Here is a 4,999-nt window from a genome sequence, read left to right as displayed (position 1 = left end):
GACGACTTCGTACCTGGTATTACAAATATTTATGTACAAGACTCCTGAAGGTCATTGGATTTCAGAAGGCAGGGAATAAATGATACGGTGTGGTGTAGTAGCTCTGGAGACACAGAATTGAGATTCGGTTGTAGGTCTGTCAGCTCCCCAAGACCGGTGTGACCTTTGGGAAGATACTTGACTATGTGAGCCTTTGGTTTCCCCATCTGTAAAGCAATGGTTAAAATACATATCTCACAGGTTACCCAGGCTATTAAATGAAATAATATTTGAAAGAATATCATGTAAACCTTAAAACTATAGATGATTAAATAATTGTCATTATTTATCTCCACAACATCCATCATGAGAGCAGGCGCTCAGAAGATATTTGTTTAATAAATGAATGAGTAAATGAAAAGCTATCACAATGAGCTGATTATAAGGATAAACATATTTTTCTTTCTAGAAGAGTGTCTGTGAGGTTCTAAGGCATTTTCTTTGCTTGCACTACTAAAACTGTGGAAATCAATAAAAATCATTACTGAGAATTAAATACTAGTAGATTATATCAACTTTAATATGAAGCTAAATTTCTTGTATGAATACATTGGCTATTCATAAACTGCTGGGCCTACACTTCCACTGTTTACAGCATTACTGGAGCCCTTCATGAGCACCACAGCTTTGCAGTTCCTCTGGGACCATCCATTATCCCACGGATCCATTATCATCTATAATTCTCTTTAAAAACCTAATAAAATTGACTGTAAGAAGCATGCGCTGTGTATTGTCTTCAAACATAACCTTCTTCACGTCTTTCTTGAGTGTTGAGACTTTTAAAGGATCTGGGATTATTGCAATGGTAGCTTTCTCCCTCCACTTGGGCTTCAGATTTATACCTCTCCAAGATAAGGAGCCAGGTGCTGCAGCCTGGCTGCAAAGAAAGCATGGGAACCTATAAATAGCTTTACACTGCCCCTGAGCCAACCAGACCTGATGGGTGGGCATGAAATAGTTTAGTTTTTCTATGACCAGCTCTAACAAGAGAATTATTTACCTCTCTGTGAAGAACATGCATTATTCCAGTTAACTATTTTGCTGATCCCTGTGAATGTTGTCTTAAATCCCAAGAGGTGCTCTGCAGATGTGATTGAGTTAAATATCTTGCGATGGTGAAATTGTCCTGGTTTACCCAAATTGGCCCTAATTATAATCACAAGAGTTCTTATTACAAGGATTGACTACAAGGAGGGTAGAAGGTCAAAGGTGGAAGGTAATGTGATGACAGAAGCAGGGAAAGAAGAGGCGATGTGAAGGAGGGCATGGGGTAAGGAATGACAGCCCCTAGGAGCTGGAGAAGGCGAGGAACAGATTCCCCCTTGGAGTCTCCAGAAGAAACTTGCTCTGCTGACACCTTGGTTTTAGCCTGGTAAGACTTACTTGTGTGGTAGTCGCTCAGTTGTGTCCGACTCTTTGCGACCCATGGATGGCTGTAGTCCACCAGGCTCCTCTGTCCATGGGATTCTCCAAGTAAGCACACTGGGGTGGGTTACCATTTCCTTCTCCAGGGGATCTTCCCAACCTAGGGATCGAACCCAGGTCTCCTGCATTGCAGGCAGATGCTTTACCCTCTGAGCCACCTGGGAGGCCCAAGACTTAGGACTTTTAAATTTTAGAATTGTGAGAGAATCAATGTGTGTTGTTTCCAGCCATTGTGTTTGTGGCGTTTTGTTACAGCAGCAACAGGAAACTCATACAGGTGGTCTGGCTTGAGTGGCTGGAGCCTGGGTGGTTGGTGGTGAAGGTTTTCTCCCTCCAAAATCCAGGGCATTCTAGCCAGCCCAGAAACAGGAGCTCCTTAAACCCCTCATTGGCTTTAGGTTTCAGATGTCGGGAGACTGTTTGGTAAAACTCGTCCTTCATTCTTCCTTCCAATCTATCTCAGTCTTACTCTTTTATTTAAAAAAAATTTTTTTTAATTTTTTAAAAACATTAAAAATTAGTTAATTTTTAAATTTTTGGCTGTGACGGGTCTTCATTGCTTTGCATGGGCTTTCTCTAGTTGCAGCGAATGGGTGTTATGGTTCATTGCGGTGCACAGGCTTCTCACTGCAGTAGCTTTTCTTGTTGCAGAGCACAGGCTTTAGCCTTCAGCAGCCACAGTTCATGGGCTCAGTAGTTGCAGTTCACAGCCCTAGAGCTCTGCCTCAGTAGCTGTGATGCATAGGCTTAGTTGTCCCAAGGGATGTGGGATCTTCCTGGACCAGAGATCAAACCCGTGTCCCCTACATTGGCAGGCAGATTCTTAACCACTGGACCACCAGGGAAGTCTCTATCTCTTTACTCTTAAAATAAGTTATTTTCTTCATTTTCTTTCTCAATAGATCATGATGGCTTGTAAAATCTAGTAGAACCAATGGCAGGAGTTGTCCCCCTTCCTCAAATTCAGGTAGGGTTTAATTTTCAAATGTCTGTTGAAGAAGAATGGAAATGTTTTTATTTCATCCTTCTAATGCAGCAGGAAGAGGAAGATAAACATGAAACAAGATCACTCATGTTCTGCTGCACTGTGATGTCCCAAAATTTCTCTGTATCTTTTCTTCTTTGTTTTATGGCAGAATTGGAATCACTGCTAAGGTTGTATGCCCAAACCCCTCCTTGTACGTACTGAGAACTGATGCTGAAAGAGAAAATATTCTGTATTGTGGGCGGGGTCCTGGCAAATTATTGTCCATTGTGATTTCTCATTTGGGCAAAACTTAACCATGAACCAAGTTTTATATTAGAAAAATGCATATAAAAAGTGATTGCAAGTATTATGTAAGAGTTGGAAAACATCTTATCTATCCAAAGTCATAATTTCCAAATATAACTCCTTTCTGAGTTGGCAGCATGTACGTCTGACTTAGGCCTACTATGAACAAGAGTGGTTGAGTTATTAAAACTCCATTAATCTAATTTGTTTAAATGGAAGTAGTACCTTATGCCTGGCTTAAACAGAATTTAAATGAAGAGAGAGGAGAAATATTATTCAATATAATTAAGATGTCAGACCCTACTCACTTATGAAAAGATACAAAGTCAACAAAAAAACCCCTGTGGTGTAGCGTTTGTCTTTGAAAATGCTAAATAAATGGAAAAATAATCGAGTGGTAACAATAATAGATATGTGATGTTTGTTCAGAATCTTCAAATGCAAAAATTTCTCTGTCTACCTTCTTTCTTTCTGTTGATGCACACCTCACTAAGATGTATAAATGAGTCTCATTTGCTCTTCTAGACTGTGGCCTATGGTGTTAAATCCCAGGAGCCTTTAGTGTAACCTAAAGAAAACTGTCAATAACATACATACATCTAAATGCTGCCAATTTAAAACCTTATTACTGGAGTCCATAAGCTCTGGAATTATCCTTGTCAGATCTAAGAAAGCAGCCAACCTTCCCAGCAGTCTCTTTGGCATCTCTGAACTTCTGTGTCATTGCTTTTTTAGGGCTAGGAGTAATGGTGTGACAATTGCACGGTGCTCCCTCCTCTCTTCAATTCTGTCTAAGGGTCGGCGTGACCTACAGTGTGACAAAATAAGCTAGCTGTTCAGTTGAGCCCGGTGTCCTTTGCGAAGCTAAGAAAGGGAATAGCAGTGCCATGAAGTCATCAGTGTGCTCTATATTACACGCCAGAAAGGACAGCTCTGAGTGGGACTATCCTGCTTGGGAGTCTGTCACTTCATGCTGGAAGCATCTCAACGCAGGTGGGAACCAGCATCTCACCAAACATCTATGCTGTCAGGTGGAAAAGCCAGCACCCATGGGGTTAGGAATGGGAGCAAGTCTAAGAAAGCAGATTAAAAATGGGAAGAGGAAGATAATGGTATGAACTGATAAAGTTTTCTATAGATGTTGGCTGGCATAACTGGAAACATCACAGGCATACCAAGTCCTGCTCACCATATCTCCCATCTGTGAAAAGTAAATAAAGGTAGAAACAAAAACAAAAGTAAACAAAAGGTTGTTGTTGTTCAGTCACTAAGTCGTGTTTGACTCTTTGCCACCTCATGGACTGCAGCATGCCAGGCTTCCCTGTCCATCACCAACTCCCAGAGCTTGCTCAAACTCATGTCCATTGAGTCAGTGATGCCATCCAACCATCTCATCCTCTGTCACTCCCTTCTCCGGCTGCCCTCAATCTTTCCCAGCATCAGGGTCTTTTCCAATGAGTCAGCTCCTTGTATGAGGTGGTCAAACTATTGGAACTCCAGCTTTAGCATCTGTCCTTCCAATAAATATTCAGGGTTTTACTCATCTAATACTGGAGTTGGTTGATCCAGTCAGCTCCTGAAATCCTCCAGTCAGTAAATTCTGCCTTTGGATCATTGCCAAGTTGCCAGATATTGGTTAAATGATCCCTACTTACCTTTCTCACTCAGAAAGCAGAGTGTAGGTCTAGCAAGCCTCTGTACCAATTTTTTCCTAACTTCTTATCTATTCTTTACACACTATCCAGCACAAACTCTTCCTCTCGGCTATCTCCTCCCTCTTTAGCCAGATCTTTCCCCAAGAGTGATTCCTTTCAGCTGCATTTTCCATGGAGTCTGTGGCATAGGCTTAATGACACTAAAAGATAGTTGGCAGGAGAAAGTAGGTCCCAGAGACTGTTGCTGCTTCTAAACTATCTGTGAGTCCTGGGGTATCCTAATCTTTGGAGTGTTATTGCCTAAACTTCCAGAGTTCTTTTTCTAGATGAAAATCTTGTGACTTTTAAATACTATTTTATTTTATGAGAATCATGGGTAGAATTATCTCAAGTACTTAGTAAAACAGCTTCTTGGTTCCAGTTATTTGGATTGCATATTAGTCAGGACAGGTTGGGCTGCTGTAACAAACATCCCCCAAATCTCGGTGGCTTGAATCAATAAAGGTTTATTTTTCACTCATGCAATACATGTGTCATAGGTTGGCAAGGGGCTCTGCTTCTCAGAGTCATGCAGAGACCCAGATGACTGGCTCTCCATTATGACATG

At 41.3% G+C, this 4,999-nt stretch overlaps 1 non-coding gene across 1 annotated transcript; it reads right to left on the bottom strand.

Annotated features, from left to right (window-relative positions):
* Positions 1-1,556: 1,556 nt before the first annotated feature.
* Positions 1,557-1,628, bottom strand: TRNAC-GCA (transfer RNA cysteine (anticodon GCA)). Its single transcript has one exon. It is a non-coding gene; the product is annotated as a tRNA-Cys (tRNA).
* Between the last annotated feature and the right edge of the window lie 3,371 nt (positions 1,629-4,999).

The sequence above is a fragment of the Bos taurus genome, chromosome 7, assembly GCF_002263795.3.
Source record: "Bos taurus isolate L1 Dominette 01449 registration number 42190680 breed Hereford chromosome 7, ARS-UCD2.0, whole genome shotgun sequence".
Lineage (NCBI taxonomy): Eukaryota > Metazoa > Chordata > Mammalia > Artiodactyla > Bovidae > Bos > Bos taurus.
The sequence above is the reverse complement of the archived record's forward strand: the minus strand, read 5'-3'. Positions and strand labels throughout refer to the sequence as shown.